Source organism: Channa argus, chromosome 21 (genome assembly GCF_033026475.1).
Source record: "Channa argus isolate prfri chromosome 21, Channa argus male v1.0, whole genome shotgun sequence".
In the NCBI taxonomy this organism is placed as follows: Eukaryota; Metazoa; Chordata; class Actinopteri; order Anabantiformes; family Channidae; genus Channa; species Channa argus.
In genome coordinates, this window is record NC_090217.1 from 3,839,573 (window position 1) to 3,863,520 (window position 23,948).

Consider the following 23,948-nt stretch of genomic DNA (forward strand, 5'->3'; position numbering starts at 1 on the left):
AGCCCAAATCCCGTCACCTGTGTCATCATATGCCCCACCTCCTGCCATCAGTGCTTCTGCCACCAGACACAAGCTTTTCTCTGCTAGGAGGAGAGTTTACTGATGGGCTGTGGACTTGGAAGAGGAACCAACTAGCCTCTGCATTCAGGTCAGAGGGGAAAACCACATGAGCCTTGTCAGTTTGACATGGGAAAATTAACTGGCAATGGCTGGTAGTCCAAGTGCTGTCAAACCTTTCATACATGTGCACTCATCAGCCTTCCTGCTAGCTCCCAGTTTATTAGTCTCAGGCCAACACGCAACCTACACAGATAAGGACATCTCAGAGGAGAGAAATATGGCCACACCTACATTTCATGGAAATGACAGTTGGTAAAAAGGAAAGGTGAGGAAGCGCAATGGGGAGCAAACTGAACGCATGGATACCTCCAGGTTGATAACGCTGAGCTGAACAATCACACGTGTTCGCCTCTTTTCCGGAACATGTTATTAACACACCAGTGGAAACCACTTAACTCATGCCTATTCAATTATGCTAATGCATACATATACAAATGACCCGGGTTAGTTATTAGCTGTCTCAATTAGGGGAAATGTGTATCGAGGTCCAGAAGTGGAAGATAAAGAGAGAGGAAGAGACAGAGAGACAGAAGAGAGAAGTGGTTTGCTGTCCATAGGATCAAGCTTTTTTTGTTGGGTTGAGTATAACTTGGAAAACAAGAAGCTAAACACAATGTCAGTGTCAGCTTGAAGGTATCTATGCATATTTGTCTGCATGCGTGTGAATTTGAGAGAATAAACACATGAACACAAATTACTCTTATATTTCCAGCTTCTCTCAGTGCTGTGACACAACTCTGACTTACGTTTTACTGTGAACTCTGTGAACTGTTAGGATCAAAGATCTTAAAGCAGACTACAGCAAACAGAAATAGAGAAATACCCCATTTTGATGTTTAATTTCACGCCCTCTTACTCTCGACTGTAACACCAATATGTAAATTTGATTTAATTAATTCATGAAACCAGGTGATGTGGAACAAGCTACAGAAAACACCACTCTAGTTATTTAAAGTCTTATATATTTTCTTGCATGCGTGACTGTGCAAAACGTCAGCTTATGTAATCAATTCATAGACCTGTGATTTACAATGCTTTGCGAGTTAACACAGTAAAACCAGACACTGGAAAAAATGAAGACATTAAGCATGTTGCTGCATGGTATTCATCAGCATGACACACTAATGCTGAATGGGGCAAAGCTGAGGTGAAGAGAAAAAGCTTAGAATCAAGATCTATGGTCATGAACTTTGAGAACCAATACACCAAGCTTCCATGTCAGCAAAGAACATCTGCTGAATCAACACTTTGCAATAAGCAGATTTTTCTAAATACATTCCTCTAACTGGGGCTGGGCATTTTCTGATATCCCTACAAGTGTCTTCCATTTTTCCTGCTTTTTATCAAAATGTTTGATTGTGTGTTTTTATTTTATTATCTAGTTATATGCTTCTTTGTTAATGTAAATAGACACAGTGTCACCCACCTTGAACACTGGGAAGAAAAATGCAAATAAGTTCTTGTATTTTTTTTAATATTCGAGAATACCATCAGTAAACTAAACAAAAAACTATAAATACCATGTAGAGGATGTAGTATGTCTCTGCCAAACATCCAAGACCCCCTTTACATGCTCAAATACTAATCAGTTCATACGTGAATTCAAGTGGACATCTGTGGCAGATGTCTTCCTTTAGGTGTTTCAGATAGTGCATAGGTAATGTTGCAATGACTTTGACCTTTGTCCACAAAAATTGAATCAGTTCATCCCCGAGTCCAAGTGGACCCTTGTGCCAAGTTGTGTCCAAGGCTGTTGCCGGCACCGATGCACAAAAAGCTATGTCAACCATCCATTAGTAGCCAGTGTAACAATGCAGTATTTGTTGCTTCAATTTCAATCTGAAATATTATCATTTTCTTTTTAGGTTTGGACTTAAGCTGTTGATAATGTATTTTTTTTATATTTTAAAATACAGTGCATTAAAAGGACACAAAGCTACAGAGCTATCCGGAAACAAGGGTCCCTGACTGCAAGCCAGTAAATATTTTATGCTCCAGTGGTTTATATGTACTTTGGTAAAAGGTACATATCCTGCTGGTAAACTTTGCCAATTTGGCAACTGTTGCAATTATTTAGCCAGGCTATCTGGTCAAGTACTAAGCTCTATTGCCTGTGGATTCAACTGACAGTTAGCGTTGGCTTGTAAACACAAGCAGATTTAGGCTGGTAAATATTCAAACACTGCTGTGCCTGTGCCTGTGCCTTCTGCAACCAAAGTGTTAAAATCTGTCATTCCTCCAAGTGTATTATCTAATCACAATATGAATAATCTTTACAAACAAGGTAATATGATCTGCCATTTTCCTGCTTTAACAGCATGAGCTTGCAGCCTCATCATCTGCCATCAATCATAAAGTCTCTATTTCTGTCTGATCCTCCACTATATGGATTACTGGTGCTGTCCACAAGAGGTGGTGCTGTAATTTCACCCTCTGCTTCTCACTACTTCTCCCCCACTTTACAGCAGAGCTGTCCACGGTTCTGAATCAGCGCTGCATGGCCTGTGCACAAGGCTCTTCCAACAGAGAGGGGGGGAAAATGGCTGACTGATTGGAGCAGCTTGGACCTTGTGTCAGCTGGGTCTGTCTGTAAGAGGCAAACAAGTCCAAGTCTCAGCAGGCAGGGAGCTCCACGCCCTGTTTGCTTCAGAGCTGTCACATGTGACAGCGTCATCTAAGAGGGATGTGTGAGCGAAAAGCCTCAATACAACATTCAGACAAAAACCCAGCGAATGTGCATCCGTTGGGGTGATGTGTGAAACTAACGGCTGATCCCTGCTCACGAGACACAAACCCCTATCTGTGCCGTCTTTCCCCAGAGTGGAAAAGCCATCCAATCATAAGAGTAGATGAGGCAATGAGTCACGGAGAGAGCGCACTGCATCCAGTGGACCGAAAGGAGATGCCAGCGGCTCAGGGCAGGAAAGCTGGAACGTCCATGGGTGGAGTGATGAGGTCAGAACTGCACACACCAACACCCACACAGAAAGAGCATGTACATTTACACATCTATCCTTTATTCACTCCAAAATTGAATCTGAGATTAAAGTCAGGCAGTATGATCTCTCAAATGCTGCCACCCCTGATAACAGATAAGTTGTCCACCTAAACAGTACAAGGTTACTTGAAGGTTAGTATATAACACTCAACTATTATTGAGCTATTTTTAAGCCTGATAAACGGTATAGTACATTATGTGAAACTCAAGGCTGAGCCACTATTAAACATCAACACTGTGTGAAAGAGAGTCACAGACATTCATTAACTATTTATGCAATGGGAAATCTTACAGTAGGATACACATCACACAAATCAAGCTTCCTCAATGACGTAACAATGTCAGTGTGTGCAGTGTTTTCCAAGAAAAGGAATAGATCGTTCTAAAAATGAATAAATCGTGGCTGCCATAAATCCCGCCAGCTTTCACAAATAAATCTAATAACAACAATAGCACGAAAATGAGAAGCAACTGTTCAAGTCCACTATTGGTCATACAAATCCATTTTTCACTGAGCCACAAAAGCACTGTGAATGGGAATAGCACGTTATTGGACCTTCAAGGAGAAAAAAGGATTTGGAAGGTGGCGGAAAAATCCAGTCAAAATAGAAACTAAAATCCAAGTGAACTGGGTTTTGCATCACTAAAGAATGTGAGATAGCTTCCATGGCCTGGTTCTGCACAAGACAATAGAATCAAATAGACAGGAGCTATTTGAAGCGCTACAGTCCACCAACCTCACCTCTTTCATGTTTCTAAATCAGAGAAGGAAAAAGAAGTGCTAATGTTATTAGGAACAGGGACGCTTTGTTGAGCCTCTGGCACTCTAGTCTGTCTTTGTTTAATAGTCTACTGTACGTCAGCATGCGTCCTTGTATGGAGGGAGGGATGGGAAGGAAGAGCAATAGAGCAGTTCATTTCAGTTGAATCTGGGATCATGAGGACAGAGAGGGACAGAGAAAGAGATAAGGGATGACAAAGGGGAAATGACAGCAGGGAGGGCAGTGCAGTGATTCAATTACAGCACAATTTCTCATAAAATGACACAGAAAGCAAGTAGTGCATAGGTTTGCAAAGCTCAGCATTAAAGTATAGATACAGCTGCTAAATACACTATCTCCCTCTTTTCTGTTGTGGAATAACTGGGTCTGGCTCTCCTGACTTCCCTGCTGCCACATTAAGCCTGAGGAGCAACTGCTGATCTAAAGCTCGAGTATGTTTATCCCTGCCTGTCACCAATTCCACAGACCCTCTGTAGAGCCACAGCAGGCTAGATCCCACTGGGAAACGTAGGCAGGATTACCGACGCTAATATTTTGATTAGTTTTCAAGGAAGTCAAACACGAGTCTCATAGATACTTTTAAATGATGAACAGAGTGTTAAAAACCACACTACTGAATCGCAAAGCAACAGCTGTAAAACAAGCCAACTTAGTCCTTAATGCTTTAGTTTCTCTACATTTATTCAACCTTGGACATTTGTGTCATCCCTTCCCATCACTGTGTATCTGACATCTTTCATCCTGCACTGGCTGATGTCAAAAAGATACTACTACACCTCCTCCTCTGCCTCTATACAACGTGACTCGTCTAATTACACATACAGTACAGTGTCCTGTGAGCCATGTCTGCAGACACCCTCAAACACACACACTCACACACATCAAAAACAACGTGTTGTCTGCATTTCAACCGTGCAATTTCAAAGCAGAGGCACAAAGAGCATGAGAGCTCTCGTGCCTTTTGACTGAATAACCATGGGACCACCATCTCTCGCGTGGCAATTCTCTTACCTGGCAGCACACTCTCTTGCCTGGGTCCTTTTCACAATCCCAGGAAGGTGTTGAGACAAGTTCTGCTTTTGCTGAGGGAGCTTGGTTTGGCACTTTAAGAAAAATGGAAAAAAATGAAAAATCAAAGGCTCAAAAAACAATGTCCCTGTTTTTTTTGTTTTTTTTTTCCCCCCAACACGACCGTCCACGAAGCAATCACACACTCAAACACCCAGTCAACAGCTCCGGCAAGCGAGCAGCTCACTATCCCTTCGTCTCTCCCTCTCTCTCTCTGTGTCCTAGACACTCGCTTTCCTCTCTTCCCGCCCACCTACTCTAGCCCCCTCCCCCAACTTCTCCCTTCTCTCGCTCTCTCCCTTGCTCTCTCTTCTTCTGTCAGACAAAATGAACACAGACCCTCTATGTCTCAGCTCACTGTTTTTGGAACATTTTCCCCACCCACTCACACCTTCTGCTGTATCAAAACAAAGAGAAATCAGAGGTACCATTAGATGTGGTTTCCCTAAACCATCAACAAACTTTTGTAACATTTCAGGCAATATTTTCCCCTTGAAATAAGACAAATTGCCTTGTGAAAGCCTAATGACTTCATATGTTGAAATTAATGAATAATGGTAATGAGGCATTCATATTGTGTATGATTACAGTTCAGAGTCTTGCATTAACACCATAATAACCACTTATTCTTCTTAATTCTCTGCTCTGCATCCTCACACCCCATCTTTCTCTCCCCAGCTCCCACTGGCATTTTTGATGTTGCGCACGACCCATTCTCAAGACAGCCAGTCAAGGGCATTCCCAGAGTTAGTGTATGCTAATTCTCTGCCTCGAGGAGCTGCCTGGTGTCCCCACGACTCTCCGCTCAGCCAGATGTGGCACTCTGCTCTCCCAGGGAGGGGGCAGCAGATGCAAAGGCAAAGGAGTACCAGTAGCAAAAGTCTGCCAAGCAGTTAAATATCATTTTACCATTCACGTGCACAATGAGGCCAACAACCTGGCCTGGTGGAGGTGTGGATGATTAATTATGCTTTAATGGCATGGAATGCAGGAGTGTGTAGGCTTTAGTTTTCAGCCGTGAGACGGTATTGTTGAAAGCGAACAGACACGAAGTGTATTACATAAAATAAGTGACAATTGTTTAATTGTTCCTGCCTCATAGCTCTGTATGACCTACACGTTACATTCACTGCCCTGGTGCTTCATACAATAAGTGAAGCATATTGTACATCCAGATAGTAGAAGAGCTAAGATGTGTGTAAAGTTGTATAGCTGAAAAAAAGAAAAAAAAAAAAAAGTAAGTTATAATTATGATACCACAGATGATAACACTTGAAGGGACCTTCAGTTCAGATTATGTCATCTTGTTGCTCATACTATGGAGTTTGTAATCATGGTCGACCTGCTTTCCCAGAGCTCCCCCAGGTGACATCATCTGACCTCCTAATAATGAAAAAGTCCTCCGGAGGAGTTTTTCAGCTAGAAGCAGAGAAATATTCTAATACAGGGAAGAAATGATTATGATCAACATTTACACGCTAAACTAAAGCCATAGAAAGCAAGCTGACTATTGGTGAAGTAGCCCTTTAAGGACAAACATGCTAAACTGTGCAAGATGGCTGAAAATTTAAAACCATCTCAAACTAAACCATTAACAAGAGAACCACTTAAAATAACATTTTTAAGTTGCTTCATTTTACTCCAACAGTTTTTAAGTCATTTAGTGAAACTTTCTGCAACTTTCCCTGCCATGGTAGTGCTGATGCTGCCCAGAAAAAGTCACTTCATTGCCAATAAAATAATTAGTTCTTTGCAAGACAGTGTCAGTATTATTATCAGAATCCACAATGAAAAACGTACTACTGCAAACACAACACGCATTGTCAGTGTTGATCCTAGAGTCTGTTGGGGCCCTCAGCAAAAATGTATCCAACAAAAAACCGCTATGCTTAGGGTATGGAAAATACAATAAAATACAAACCAAACTGCACAAAGACAACAGTAATACACCATAGTGTAAGTAGACTTCATCTAAATTTCATAACTTAGCATTCATAGCTTGACAGTTAGCTTGACTCTTAGTCGGACACAGCTTTTATCAGTTTACTACAGAGAAAGTATTGTGGGAGTTAACTATTTGCAGCCTGCTAGCTAAGCTATCAAGTTGACTTCTGGTGACTCCAGCAAAGCTGGACACATTAGGCTGCTGTGCTAACTTAGTTAGCCAAGTTAACAAATGTCAAACAAAATAAACAATGTGATGCCACTCGAAGTTCTGGTATTCAACTGTCTGATTACCACAATTACAGCTACAATTACTATACACTCATCACTAGCTTTTTTTATGGCTTTTTTAAATCTTCATGCCCCAAGTAACCTCAACATCCCGGGTTTGAATATGGTTCACCTGCTGCATGCTATCCCTCTTTATCCCCCCTATGTTTTCTGTATACTCTCTACTGCTAATAAATAATAAAGGCAGAAATGCCCAATAAAAAAAAGTTTAAAAGAAAAAGTTCAACAGCACCCTGCTGGCATGTTTGTCCTCTGTGCTTCCTGTCTGCCGTCCCAGCAACAACCAGCCACAAGCTCTTTTCCTTGATGGGTTATCTCACATACAATCAACCTCATCCCCAGGAAATCCTTGAATTTATCCTCAAAGTGTTTGCTTAACGTGTCTATGGATTAATTATGAGGTATGAGGCCTTTCATTTTCTACTCTACAGTACACCTGTCTTCTACACTCACTTGTAAGCTGCTAGAGGAAAGGAAGTCTGCAGCAAACTAACTCTGAGATATGCAACCACTGACATGAACAGATGTAAAATCTGTGCGTATACATTTCGAATATATATGGAGCTACACTGCGTGTAAATAAAGTGCACCGATCAATAAAGCCCATTAGACACACAGCACCACTGACAAAACACACATATAAAAGCTAACAGACATATAAAGCAGGACTGAAGCAAAGCAAACAGGGAGTCCGTGTTAATGATTACCAACCAACACCCTGCCTGGACACTGCACAGCTTGCCTCTCTGTACATAAGCTGTGGTTCATAGGCTCTGTGCGTGTAATGTGTGTGTTTCTTCTTGTGTGCCTGTAGGGGATCGATTACTGGGTAAGGTGTTGTGGCCGGAGCAGACTTATGGCCCAGCAATCTTATGGTTCGACCCTAATGAGCAGAAGAAGTATATATATATGTAGTGAGCAGTGCAGGCCATTCTCTATAGAGAATATCTGGTGTCTGCTCCAACAAAGTCAGTTAAACACACATCCCAGCACTGCATTGGCCATTTACTATCACAGCTAGGGACTGGAAATTGCACACCTCTAAGCTTATCTCCCTTGCAAACGTAAACTGGGTAGAAGATAATGGTTCTGGCCAAATGATTTCTCTGAGAAAGAGAGTAAACACTCTGGAAAGTCTATATATCATATGAGCTGTTTTGAGATTAATGGAGCTCCAAAATGGGAAATATAGGCAGCTGTGAAATCTTAAATGGCTGAACTGGGTCTCTGGGAGCAGACTACCATTGTGTGAGCTCTAAAGGCGCAGCAGCACTTATCTGTGCATGTTAAAACAACTATCAGACTGACAATAACAAGACAGATGAAACAAGGTTTTCCAATGGTGAAAATTAATATTTCCTCTAGGAAATGGAAAGCTTGAGTGTTTTGGTTAGACTTGCATTATGCATCCATTAGTTTCTCGCTGTATTTGGCCTTTCTGGAATTTATCTTAGGTTCTGGTGTCGGCAGTACTTTGAAATAACTTTCAACATTAATAGAAGTAGTGCCTGAAAAGCCTGGACTGCCAATTCTAAAAATCTTACACACTTAAATAATCTAAACAAAAAGATTTCAGAAGAAACCAAGATGGCTACATGCTGGAAAAGACATACAAACAGCCAAAACTATGACTAGTACACATCAACATGTGACCAGTAAATAGCAAACTGTCTGAAAATTAGTGGCTCCCAGCACTGGAGAGAGCTGCAATTTAAAGCCTTAACTGTGTGAAATTATCTCCTTTTCACACGTGTTGGCTTGACAAGCCTGTAACTTGCAGGCAGCTGTCTGTAATTTAACATGAGGAATCATGTCAAACACTGATTAAAAAAGTGACGAGACATAGCACAATGGCTATGCATGTGAAACATCAAAACCCTATGATGTCTAACAAAAATCAACCCACGTTAAAAAAAACAAACACACATCGTGTCTTTTGGCTGCAGCAGCAACTTTCATCACCTCAGTTTTTCAACGGGGGGGGAGAAGAGTGGCCCATTTCAACATTTCAAAAAGATTGAACAAGAGATTTGAACAGAAATGCCTGAGAAGAATATCTTTCAAACCTGGAGCCTGTCAGTGGTCTACCTACTTGGCACAGGACAAAAGAAAAAAACGAGGAAGAGAGATCAACACCGTGAAAGAGGAACAAAGGGGCGAAATGGCATTTAGAAGAAAAAGACGGTGAAATAAAAGGAGATGGGTGAACAAAGAGGACAATTTCCCAAATGTCAGGAGCATTTGAATGGTCACCTTTGGACTCTGCAAATCACTGGTCTTATTCAACCACTATGAGAAAGGAAGTGAATCTTGAGAATGGGAAGTAGCTTTTCAAACTCACCCATACAAACCTTTAATGACTAAGTTGTTCTTGACTCCTTGTACTGCGCTCAAATTATTTTACATTTGGACGACAATATGCAGTCTAAATTATGTATCTTTTCTCATGTTGCTATTGTAAGTAAGTCATGGGTATGTTTTTTTGTGTGAGCACACTAAATAGGTAAAACGGATTTGTTACCATTCTACAAACTAAAGCATTGTTTTAAATTATGTGACGCTGTGCACATTTGCAGAAACATTTGAAACATACAAGACATGGTTCAGTAACATGTTATGGTTAAAACAAATCAAATAAAATGTACACCGAGGCTGATGAAGTAATAGGAGTCTGTTTAATGAACAGTCATGAAAACACTAAGGTAACAAGGTAAATGGCAGAAATATAGCATTACGCAGTAGCTAATTGATCAATATGAGCTCTTGTAATTAGTTTATGTAATTGTGTGTGTGTGTCTGGGGGGGGGGGGGGGGGGGGGGTTTGCAATCTACTACCTCACAGCTAGATGCCACTAAATCTTACACCCGTACCTGTGAAGAATTTTACCAGTAGGGATTATTTATCAAAGTTTCAGTTCAAAAAAGCTTTTGAATTGAATGGCTTTTTTATCATTCACACACACTGTGGCATCGGGGATGAAAGTCAGATGTGTCTCGTTCACTACTCACTACCTTCCACACTTACTACAGTTATGGCACTGAACCCAATACTAAAAAGGCTTTGTGCTGAATAAGGGTACTTTAAGGGTCTTTTATGCACACACATTTAGTCTGTTAGCTACAATGCCTGGTGTCTACAAATTATTTTTGCGAGAAAAAGTAAGAACTTAACCAGCTTAGTCTTGACAGTTTAAAGCAACAGTTTGTGATTTTTAAATCTGTTTCTAACAGAAACTTCAGTAATATGCCTGACAGTGCCTCTTGGTCAGTAAATCTGTTCCTGCATGTTTTCACTGTAAAAAATGGGGGTCATGCATTTACAGCTCTTGTTCTTTCAAAGGAAAACATGCATACTGTCTCAAACTTCACCTGAAACTGATGAAATTTCAGCTGTGACACTGGGCTACAATCAATTCTGAATTTATCTAAATTCCAGAGTTATTTTCGACAAAAGTTCACCTTTTTTGTTCTCGATTCCTCAACTGAGTGATGTTTTCTAGCCAGTTTTCATCGATGGTTGCAGAGTAAATTAGAAATGAAGTACAAGCCAACAGTTGTGTTGGACTTTGAATTTTAGTACTATGAATCACACAAGCACGAACCAGACTATCCAGTTGAAATGCATAACCAATAACCCAGTTTGTCTTGGTTACAATATTTTGCCTCCAGCTGACATACACCAGCATTTATTTCAACAAAGCTGAGAGAAAAACAACAGAGATCACATATTTCTCATCAGCTGCTGTTACTTGATGTTACAGCCTTCTGAACTGTGTATGTAAAAATCTCCAAATAATGTAATTATGTCCCTTTGATTGCTATTAGCTATCAAGATCTGTCGGGGGGGGAATCTGTGGAACACTTTCAAGAGTGAAATTTATCTTAAAGACTAACTTTGAAAGATGCAATTAACCAGTGCAACCGCTGGTTTGGTATGAACCTCAGGTGAGCTTTATGCTAATTTTTTCTATGCATCCTGGGCTGTACAGTGTGCCCCTCATATTTTACAGTGTAGCTGGATGTAGAGTCTCAGTCAATTGTATAAATAGCACTCAAGTTTCTATTAAGACCAGCTTGGAAAATCCTCTAATAATCCTTTAAGCAGTGTGAGATAACGAGTGATAGCACAGGTTCCAAGTGTCGTCAAAAGGACGAGTTTTCAGCTATTAACAAAAAAATGCCTCGAAATCAATCTTCGTCTCATGTGTAGCCCTAGTGTGTTGTGCACCACAAGTCCAAACTACTACCCACTCCTCATCCACACATGTATATAGCACTTATCATCGTACAGCTTTATTCACAAAATTAGCAGGAATGATCAACAATATTGATCTTTGTACAAAGTATAATAGGCTAAATCTGAGGCAGTGGTTCAGCCTTACTTTTTATCCTTTTAATCCAATACTTTGACCCAGCCAGAGAATCCAGTGATAATTCCCTCTCTGAGACAGAGACATGCACTTCTGTACGAAGAAAAGTAGACATAATTACAGTTGATGCTCTCTCTAATATATCTCTGACATTCAGATAATCTTACTCTCATCCCCTGATCTAGTTCTTCCCCAAATGCAGGCAGGAAGCTGCCACGAATCACTTACCACTTCATGTGTGGGTAAGTGGCTGTTCAAATATGGAGCTATTCAGAGAACTCTTTTCAATACACACAGGTGCTCCTTTCACCATCCCCACCACCCGGTTTCTCTCACTCACATGCACGCTGAAAGTACTGTACATAAACTCCTACACACACACACACAGTACACAGAGGTGCACACAGAACACATGCTAGGGTCAATAACACTTGCCAATGGTACCAATGTCACAGATGTTTGGCCAGTATTTGAGTTTACACGAGAACAGGAAGACTGAGGAGTTTTCCCCAAATGTTTCATTTTTAACTGCCAACAACTCCTGTGAGTTTTAGATACTTAAATCTCTGTGAATACGTTTGAGCCATTCAGCTATAAATTGCATACATTCATTCAGCCATTACCTTTCTCTCTCTCTCTCTCACACGCACACACACACACACACGACAGCCGCTGTCATGCAAGGTGCATTGGCAGCCTGACTGGTCTGCAGCTACGTAGACCCATACACAACAAAGTGCAATACACTGTGTGTTTTGAAAGCTTATTTTTTTGGAACACGCATGAACTTTTTCAGGATTTTGAACTACAGCAGCTCTTCTACTACACTGGACTACATTGGCCACCTGCCATGTGCATCAATGAGCCTATAACCATCCATGACCCTGTAACCAATTCACCGGTTTTCCTTTCTTGGGCCACTTTTGGAAGATCTTGACCACTGCAGACTGCTCTGATTGGGTCATTTAGCAATTACAACAGAGCCATTGTCAAAGTCGCTCAAATCCTTACACTTGCTCATGTTTTCTGCTTCCAAAACATTGACTTCAGTGACAAAATACTGTCTTGTTGCCTAATATGTATTCCACCAACGTCCAGGTGCCACTGTAATGAGAAAATCAATGATATTCGGTTCACCTGTCAGTGGTCGCAATGTTGTGGCTGAACAGTTTACATGTGGTCTGAAAAGCTACTCTCGAGTGACACATTGCTACATGATGAGCTTATTTATCTGCTAATTACTTTTATTTAACATAAACCCAGGAGAAGAGATGTTCCTAAGTCCTATTAGTGTGCTCAGTAGCTTTTATCTCTTCTTCTCTTCTAACTCGATGCTCACTGAGGTCACATCCTATTCATCCCAGCTATGATAATTACGACAGTCTTACGGAGAGATGAGTAGCCCATTTGACCCGAGAGTCCCCCTGACTCACACACACAAGGAGGGGAGAACAACGTGATAGGAATTCACTGGGACTGATCACTGGAGCCCTTTGGACTGAAAGACACATGAGGGCAGACAGGCACAACTGCACATTGAACACAGTATGGAGGGTACACATCTTACATAAATCAAGCTACTAAGGAGCATCTTTGTGCAGACAGAAACAATCTGGTTTTTGGGGAGGGCCCCAGTCTGGGACGGGATTGAGGAGACAGAACTGGCTGTTACAGCGCCCTGGGCCAGGTCTGTGTAGGGGACTCAGAAGGAGGATTAGTGGAGATTTAGAGAGCAGTAATTACCCTTGCCCATGGAGGGTCTGGTAATTAAATTACCTTAGCAACCCCGTTACTGCCCAGCCACACAGACTCTGCAAGGTCAGTGAGGGTGAAATTTTACAATTTGCAAAATTTGTTTTGCACTGTCAATACAAACAAACAATGTTTTAGGTCTTAATGATGAGTAGGCCACATTACTAAGACACTTTTTCAAAAACACTGAAAATGTGAAATTGTATTTTATGCACAAAACATTAGCATGTCATTATATGCAGTCTAAATATCTCTAAATAGGTCACAGCATCATCATAAACATGGATGGTTGTATTGTGTGATTCTATGGTGGAGATTTTTGCATGTTTTTTGCATGTTTGAGAGAAGAAATACATGGTGTTCATGAATGTTGCTGCTAGTTAACCTTGGCAATTTAAATGACTGTGATATACTGCAAGAATAAATGTACAGTGGAAATGTGCTTCTTTGACGCAAAAGTACATGGTGCTTTCATCAGGGATGAATTATCTATCAATTTACTTTCAGTGAATGTCTTTCATGGGTGGTTATGGTGACATGGAGAAGATTGGCGGTTAAGTGAGAAATGAATGGAGGTTAAAGACCAGAGGATTTGGACAGAGAGAAAAGAGAGACAGAGAAAGAGATGTGCGTGGGAGTAGCAGCAGCTCCCACACAGGCAGGAAAGTCACGATCCACCACTGAACAGCACTCGCTCTTCTCTTCAAACTGGCAGATAAACATGCCAACAACAACCCCCATGCAGAAATGCAAGCCCACTTTCACTGCACATATACACTCAAGGGTTCCTGACTCTAGCATAAAGAATTAGGACTGTAGCATAAATACACATTATCTACTCAAAGTTGCACTGAGGCTTAGAGTTTCTCATTTAACATTCAGTAAACTATCAGCCCTCTCCCCCCACGTGTCTCCCAGAATTAAGCTGCTGTTTTATGTCCTCCTATAGATCCAGCTGCAGCTGCATGATAATATCCAAAACTGACCTGCAGCACATAACACACATGCATTTAAACAACCGCCACAGACCTACATTCTTCACTAAGAACAACTGAAATGCAACACCACATAATTAATTGCCTCCTGTTCCAATACAATGAAATGATGTGGCTCACTTTGAATTCTACTTAAGGATACTATAGTAGGTTCCCTCGCATCATTTAAACATCCACAGTTATATTTGCAAGCGTTCTAACAAACTAAATAATCAAGAATTATCCTACTCCACTGTCAAGTGAAGGCAATAGCGCGCAGAGGTTAAAGTCATTTAGTTACTGAGGCAAAAGCTTCTACTAGGTCCTCTATAAAATGCATTTCAGCTGTGTGTAGTGTTGGCAGGTTTGAGTGGGTTTTTTCTAAAGTGTTAATCAGTGATGGGGTCTTTATAACAGGTATTTTTTTGTTCTTGTGTCTACACCTAATAATTAAGTAAACAAAATAAAATATTGTTAACAACAATTCATCCAAAAATTGTAAGTTTAGCCTCCAGCTATTTGGTTTGCCAGTTCTCCCTGTTAGAACTGTCCTGTTATTGATTCCAAACAGAATTTAACACACTGAACAAGGCTATTAATGCAAATACAAATGAATAATATGTCATTCAAAAAGTGCCGCTCCATTTAATACACATGTGGCAAAAAACATTTTAGATTTAAAATGTGATATACACATACACATTACTGCAAACCATAATTAAGTGTTATGATTAATATGGTAGATTAATCAATTTATGCTTTAGGCCTATAATAAGTCAGAAAATAATGAAGAAATATTCCAAGAGCCAAAGTGTTGTATTCTTAATAGTCTTTTTTAAGATCAAAACATTAAATGAATTATCCTTATAAGGAAAAGCTGCAAAGCGGAAAGAATGAACTTTTCTCCATTTCGGCTTTTGTTTTTTATAGAACAGTGCCACTTAAAATACAATCGATCAATTAATTGTTTTAGCGATACATTTACTAGCGAACTTCAGGTTGTAGGTAAGACCAAAGTTGTTTAAGTAAAGTACTTTTTGAATACAATAATTGGATACATTTTTTGTATTTGTGTCATTGGAAGTTCAGTATCGTGACCTTACATTGTGTGTTGTACAGACAGCTGGTACTAAAATAACTGTACTATCTGTTGTTGTACACAGGCCACGAATGCTCGTTTGGCACAACTGGTTTTGTCTTTTAAATCACTGTGTTCAAGGAAAAGGTGTTTCGTAGGATTGCAAAGGATGATTGATGCCTATAATGCACATCAGGCTTTTGAGATCCCCGAGACAAGACTTTCTTTTTATTATCTCCACTTTTTCTAGTTTATTTCCTGTGGTTACTGGTGGGAAGCAAAGGGAAGTGGGGGGAACTGGCAACTCTCCAGGAGCCAGTCGATCAACAGACAAGTATCACATAACAGTGCCATTACTTTCCACTGCAGCTCAATGGAACATGTAGAGGACATGAGCAGCTGGTGCCAGAAACCCTCTATTGCACCTAACGGGTGTGATGCTATCGACTTGGCGGAATTAGGCTGCCTCACAGAGCAATAATTTTACAGTAATAAGAGATTGTAATCTCAACCACGGGAAGTGAAAGAATACCGGTTTAGGTATAATTTCTCTTATGAACATTTCCTATTCACGTAGGCCTTCTGATGTCACAGTTCCCACACCGATGATCCCAACCCCCAGAAGTCACCTTGACAGTGCCCTTCACGGCCCTTCATCACCACAACGCTTGCATGTGACAACAGATCTCAATCTTGTTGATTTGATTGAGGATCAGACGAGGGCATTTTCAAAAAGATACACTATTTAGTGAATCAAATCACATGTTTTCTTTTCTTTATGGGATAACACAAATTGAGTGTATAATAATAACAAATTATTGTTTATCAAAAAACAATTGGCCAAATGTGCGCTGTAATTATCTTACAAACTAAAACACATGCTGTACAGACAACAGATTCATATGTATTAAAAATATTGCTGGACCCAGAATAAATTACATGCAGTGTGTCTAGATACACAACATCTACAATAAATCAAGGGTTGATTTATTTTTATAGGGTTTATTTAAGGTTGATTTATTTTATTGATTTACAAGGGGGGGGGGGGTTGACCCACCACTTTTCAAAATACTGGGTTAGTACTCTACCACTTCCTTTTAGTTTTACAAAGAGGACGGCTGTACTAGCAGTTTTTTATTCAGTGTGATCTAGTCTTAACTTAAAGAACAACATGAACACCAACAATATACAGTAACAGACAGTAAAAAATTGCAGTAAACGATATATATCAAATTAATCCAGTGTAGTGGGGGGTGGCCGGTGACAATGTTGAGACTATGAAAATGTAAGTGTGCAAGAAGCAGCATGTAGATAACTACTGGTCTGTATGGACATAAACCATACAAAAATAAATAGAAGCTGTGCAGAGGACTTTGCTGATGATGGCTATGAGCTTGGCAATGAAACTGTGGAGGTACTGTAGGTGGTAGGTGGTAGGTGGTCTTGGTGCTGGGGGCTCTCAGTCTAACTTTTTTTTGTGAAGGGAGTTTTTGGAAGAGGGGTCGACAGGGTTGAGAGGGGTCAGACATGATTTTTCCAACTCTTTTTTAATGCCTGGTCATGTAGATGTCTAAAAGGGGGGAGTGAGAGAACGATGATTCATTCTGTACACAAAACTACATGCTGCAGTCGGTGCTGGAGTGTGATGATGCAGAGCTGAACCAGCAAACCAGCAGTCTTTGTGACACACACACACACACACACACACACACAGTACTTTTTCAGGTGCTGAGATAGTTCAATTGCTGCTAAGCCTTCTTGTTGATGGAGGTTATATTCTTATCCCAATTCAGGTCCTGCTGGGTGGTGGTGGAACTCAGTTCTGCTGACTGTCATTTCCTGAAAAAGCAGTTGAGGGGGAAGGGAGGGGTTGTTGTTTTGTTTTTTTTGCTGAAGTCAATGATCACCTCCACAGTTTTCTGTGTGTTCAGCTTCAGGTCGTTCTCTCCACACTGTGACACCAACTGTGCAGCCTCTTGCCTGTAGGCACTCGTTGCAGTTATTGATGCAGTGGCTTTCCAACTTGTTTCACACAATGTCAGCCAGGTAAAATCTCACTGATATTAACTGAACTGGCTCATTGTAAAGTTCCTGGAAGACACTGGAACTGTTTTATACTAAATGTTAATGTTCCACTGCCCTCCACCTCTGGGAAGGTCAGATCACAACCTGTTGCACCTAAACCAATATAAACAAATATGCTAGTCCTATAAATAGTTAGAATGATCATTAAGTAGGTAATGAAATAAATGAATATAAGCCAATTCTAAATGGTGAAGCAACAGACCAACAGATATTTAGTTTCACTCAGTTGACTTGATGAACTCTTGCAAAAACTGCCATTTAAGATAAACAAGTACACATTAATTAAAAAATAAATAAATAATTCAGCTGTGCATGTGGTGTTACTGGCACTAGAAATAGAACATGGGGACATCTAAAGGTTGAGTCATGTCACTTCTTGGTTGGAAACATTTTGCTACTCATCCAAGAGCTTCTTCAGTCTGTCTGAAGTCGACTTGACGTGACTCAACCTCCAGATTACCAAACCCAGATGACTGAGATACTGATGCAACTTTTGGGGCAGAAACCCTAAAATAGTATGAAAGGAGAGCAGGAAAAACAAGGGGAAATGAGGGAAGGTCAGCCTCAATGTGGTGAATCGAGATAGCAAGATGTTTGACAGAGATAAACAAATTAAGAATAGCATAAGAATTCACAAGAAAAATAAGCCAAGTGTAATCGAGACTCAAGCCTGTAGAAAGCTATGGTGAAAGGGTGGATCTCCATTTAGTCAGTGTCATCCAGTAGGATGGACTCTTAATGTGTTCATTACCCTCAAACCTGCATGTACACTGTAGCTCCACTCCCAGCCTGAAGGCGAAGTAAGTTCTAAAGAGACAGGAACCCTGGGACTCTTAGTTTAACCTTGTCTACCTTAATGGATGCTGGTGAATTGCATTGTTTTAGCAAAGAAAATTGGGGGCCCACTCAGGTCTAAAGAAGGGGGGAGTACAGATACACCTCTCCCAGCTTCTCATTTTGTTTCACTCTCTCCCTTTCTCTGTCTCTCAGGACTGCACTCTGCCACTTTGGATATGTCATGATCAATAAGGATGACAAATTGGACTGCTCTTTGGGTCTCCAGTCAGCATTCTGGCATCGTCCTCCACCTTCACATGCCTGGAGGAGGCCGAGCTCCATGCTCACAAAACAAAATAGGATTTAACAAGGCCACAATAACTCACAATGCCTCAGTAAATAGCCACTGAACCCTGCCTGAACCAGCATAGGTGCATGAATACTGACTTGAACACAGAGAGCTGGAGTAAGAGGATGGAGGTTGACAGCGCAGGGATGATTGTAGTGGTTTGAATTTACACTAAAATAGAAATGAAACAACCTAGCTATATCAAAGCCCATATGTCAAAGCACATGTGAAGGACTTTGCCAGACTGGAAAATATGAGTCCTGAAGTCAAAAATATTTGGTTATAATTTGTTTGTCTTCCTGCTTTTCTCCTAAGACCTCTTCAATAGTAGTGTACACCATGCAGTTTTTAACAGACTGATATCCCCAGTGTTGTGAAATGACAACAGTGGGCAGGATGACCAGCAATAAAATGTCAAAGGTGTGGAATAATATAGTACGATCTTTATACAGAAGAAATTTCAAAATTTTAGATTTATTGTGTTTGTATTAGTTTTTATTTAAACCAATAAGCTGTTAATAACCTGGGCCAATTCACATCAAGATTGAAGAAGCATTTCATTTCCTATTTCAAGATGGAACTTTCCAGTGCTGACAGGAGCACTTCTGACCAACCCACACTCAGCTTGCTACATCCAACCAAAAAATTCAGTGTTTGGGGATGAACCTGCCTGTGCTCCTCTAACACATTAAAAAGGTAATGTCTGGTTTCAAAATGTAAGGAAAAGAAATTACAGATGTGTCTTTAAATATAGCAGGTAAAAGGAAAATGCTGTAAAAATATATATTTAATTGAACATACTTGAGGTAAAGATACCTGAAGTTTTTACTTAAGTTGGATTATTACTGCTCCATGAGACTGAATCAGTGTTATATAATAATAAAATAATAATAATACATTTAATTTATAATGCACTTTTGGGCGTGGCCATGGATGCACGAAGGTGTTATTAAAGCAATATTAGATTTCTAGTGAAGGGACTTAAGGATAGGAGTGATATGCTCATGTTTACGCACTCTCATCAGGATCCTGGCAGCACTGTTTTGCATATGCTGAAGCTTTTGAAGACTCTTGCCAGGGATCCTAATGAGCAGTGCATTGCAAGAGGATATCGCTTATAATGCAGTATGTCTAAAGTACTAAAAGGAAGCACTTTTGATAAATAACATACTTCTGTACTATATAACCTCAGAAAGATGTGCCGAATATTTTTTGGGGGGGTAATCCTAACAATCTAAAAGCAGTACTGTAAAGCCCACTGAGGCAAATTTGGGAAATTAGAATTGATTTATACAAATTCAATTGGATAAAAATGAATATATCATTCACAAAATACTACAAGTGCAAGCAGTTACACGTGCGTTAGCCAAAAACACACGGTGAGCAGAACCATTAGTTCCAACCACACAATGTACAAGTAACTTCAACGCATTTCAATATTATTACCAACGCATGTTGATACTGTAGGAGACAACAAGTTCTGCTGCTGCAGTAAGTCAGAGGACACGCGATCTATCTTCATTTTTGGTAGATGTACTGGGCAATCTGTTTTATATTAATTATGAAATTCGGTTTAGGCCTATGCATAATCAATTTTTCATCATTGTTTTTCCACACACTGCATCTAAACAGTGGATATATACTGTAAGTATAAATTAGCTTTCCAAGCAGCTGAATGTCCTTAAGGGTCAAAGCAGAATTGCTCATTTCTATTCATATATTCGCAGAGTCAGACTCTTTGTGAGTTTACATTACACTTTGGGTTGGATATGTTCCAGTCAAATTATTTTTAATTAAACCAGTAAAATATGCAACTAAGCAGCTTCAGTAGGTCCACACAGAGAAAGCACACAAAACTTTTACAAGACAAGCTGTTGTGGGGAATTATGGGGAAAAGATTATGTTGCATCAACTTAAATCATCATGCCTATAATCCATAGAATATATTATATATAGGATGTATGATAAAATATGTTAGAGAGCTGTCATTTTAATCACTTTGTATATAGAAGCATGGACACTGGAATGCCTGTCATGATAAAGCTGTTTATAGCAAAGATGGTTAAGCTAAAAAGGAAAACATCTTCCACGGGGGCTAATACATTTTATGGTTTATTAAATTTATCGGTTCTTGAAGTCAACAGATCGGCCATTCCAGGGCAGCAACACAACAATAAAACAAGTTTTAATGAACATTAAGTGATATCCATGAGGAAACTACTGTAGCATGTTACATCAAGACATGACAGAAAAAAAATGAGGAATAATCCTGGGGACTAGAATTGTATAAGGATTAAAGTACAAAACATACAAAACATGGTAAACAGTATGTTTAATGGCACTGGGTGCTTTACCACTATATGGGTGATTGAGTTAAAAAAATAAAATAAAATAAAATAAAATAAAAAGACCAAGTTGGCACAAATAAATAAAAAAACGAGACGTCTGTCACGAGCTCGTCTGCACAGTTAGCTCCACTTAAGATCCCTCGAGGGGCTTGTCGGGACAAGAAATGAACAGATAATAATCTGTTTGAAGAACTTTTTTTGTTTTGTTTAGACACTGTTGCACTGGTTCTCATTTGAGGTTTACTGTTATTTTAAACAGATAAAAGTGCTATTTTTTTTCCATGTGTCTTTAACTTTTTGCTTATTATTTAGTAATCAAAGACCAAAAGCTCTTATTTACAAAAGAAAAGGCATTGATGGTCCTGTATATTCAATTTGGGGGTTTTGGGGGAAAATGTATGAAAGGATAAACCACAGGTATCAAGAAGAGGACAACAATGTCCACTTTGCATTTGATTTATTGTGCTCAATGGGCTCAAACAACTGTATCTAGAAAGTAAACATCGATAAGTCGGCCTATGTCTTTTTCTCTTGCTCAGTAATCAGTCCGTGTCAGTGGTGGGTGGCAGATATCTATTATCAATGGACTATTTTCACAGACAATTGGCCATATTCAGGAGACGGCCAGTGGAAACCTGCCAAATGTTGGAGAACCAGTACATAAGCAGCTGAGGATCTCCTCCCAACAGATGATGCCTGCTGTGGAGGTGTGGGAATATTTCCAAAACAGCCCTGGTGGGTAATGTAGGGTGGTCTGGATGCCCACCACACTCACTAGGCCTGCTTCTCTTATAAGACTGATGATGTGCTGTTAGGATGAAGGTAAGCTTAACTGATTATAGTGCTTTAGTAAATAGTAGTTTAGTATTTTTTTTTTAATGGCACTACATATTGACTGTGTGCTTATGTCATTTGTTTCAGGCTTTAGTCAGACGTTTTTTTCAAGAGAGCTTCAGTGTAAATTTGCGAAGACTCAGGGCTTCAAATATAAAAAAGTGCAAAATTTTGTTGGCAAACCATAGTAGCACAAGCTCCATACATAAGCACCTGAAGGTAACATATACTATTTGCCATAAAGGGCAAAAATAATAATGACAGAGAGAGCTTTTAATATACTGTATAACTGGCCATGTAGCCAGTTCTGAACAAATCCTTCTCTAAACTAAATTTGGATGGACAACTCAAACAACACTCTCCACAATGTCCTAAGGCCCAAACACCAAATTATTCCACCAGCACAGGAGGTGATGAGACTATCAACAACACAGTGTACGGTAGTAGTGTGAATGTGGTACGAATGCTGAAGACTGACATTCATTCTTCCTCCCATACTGTGAAAAGTGTATTTACCGGCCAACTGATGCACAGATTAAAAGCCATTACTTCTACTTGGCAGCAGTAGAAATAAAGTATTGCCAGACAGCACATTCATTCACATTTCAATGCACCTGTCATGCCTTATCAGAATACAAAGTCATGATGGAAAGTGAAAAGGTAAATAAGTCCAACTTTGCATTGCACTAGACACATCCAAACATATTGAAATGATTATTATTATTATTGTGGTGTTTTACTGCCTATACATAGTGAGGCAGCCATTAAATAAAACAAAACAAACTGTCAAAGAGCAGCATTTCTTTTTTATTTCTAAAATCTCTATTTATCCATCTTATAAATAATTTTCTGCTTATTTACATGGACATCATTTTTTTTTTAATTCCTTCTGATAAGTTCATATATTAATGGAACATTGAATAGACTTCGGTAATTCAAGTGCTGCTCCCACCACCACCAAACATGCTTTCCAGCTGTTCTCACACATGAATTACATACAAAGAGTGCAGGCCGTTCTGACACCAAGACCCATTTATAATCGTGCTCAAAAATCAGTGATAATTCATCATTTCAAATGGGCTGCTAAATATGCATGCATAACAAATGGCATGATCAGAACACAATGAGCATGTCATCTTGATTTTGGTTGCTAGCAACTGAGTATTTGCTTTTGTGACTTTCAGCAGCCATCTGCACTCATTCTTTTTGGAGGCTTCGTGGGATACTAGTCCTATTTCCTGCTGTGTTTTCACATTTCCCCTCCAATACTCAGATTTTTTAAAACACAAAATACAATAACAACTTTCTTTCTCTCTCTCTCTCTCTCTCTCTCTCGCCATTTGGAGGTACAAGACTACAGCTCTTAGTTCATTGATTCACACATAAAGCTAACGCATTTTTTCGTACATTTACCTTGCCATTATTTAGCTAGTTGTTAACATTTATTCAGTGTAAGCATTACATCAACAGAATCTTGTTGCCATTATCAACTCAAATGATGACAATTCCCGGAAGGAATACGAATCCCAACCAAGTACCGGTCAGTTTCCTAGGTTGCAATCATGTAACTAGATCCCATTCTCCAATCTGACCCATTGATGACACTACCAGGAATGATGTTCATTCCTCTCGCAGCATCCCAGCTATGGAGAACCTAACCTTTAGCACAATCTCCATGTTCGACAATCTGTGGGGTACTTTATGTAATGACATGATGAGGAGGCAAAGACACAATCTTTAGATCTGAGTGTAGAAACGCAGTGGATGGTGGATGAGACACTCAACAGGATATTACCACAGTAATCTACACTGAGAGGGCGAGCTGTAGAGCAAGCTGACCTTGAAGAGTTTAACGTGCCAATCAAAAGAGTGTTTCTCCTCTCTGACAAGCAGTGAGGCAGAAAGCAAAGCCCCAGATATGTCAGCTGGGTGCAGATGTATAAATGATGTAGAGACACAAAAAGAAATTGTGCACAACTTTTCAAACATCCAGAAAACTTTGTTTAAAACAGCAGAAACAGCACAGTATTATGTGGGTCTTCAGGACTGACAAAGAGGAGCCGCGCAGGCTATCAAGACCAAAGGCACGTTCAGATCCATTTCAGCCATGCATGAAAAACACTATGTCTATAAAGTAGGATGAGCTGGGCTGGGAACTAGGACTCACTCTTGCTGTAG

At 39.9% G+C, this 23,948-nt stretch overlaps 1 protein-coding gene across 4 annotated transcripts in view; it reads right to left on the bottom strand.

The window, feature by feature from the left end:
* The window catches only part of syt1a (synaptotagmin Ia), a 153,712-nt gene that overhangs the window by 74,422 nt on the left and 55,342 nt on the right, over positions 1-23,948 (bottom strand). The window contains exon 3 of one of the 4 annotated variants that reach the window (XM_067490427.1): positions 4,912-5,003. The exons of the other annotated variants lie outside the window; for them this stretch is intronic. The gene's annotated coding sequence lies outside the window, so the exon portion shown is untranslated. The remainder of the gene's footprint in view (positions 1-4,911; positions 5,004-23,948) is intronic. 4 annotated transcript variants of the gene reach the window in all.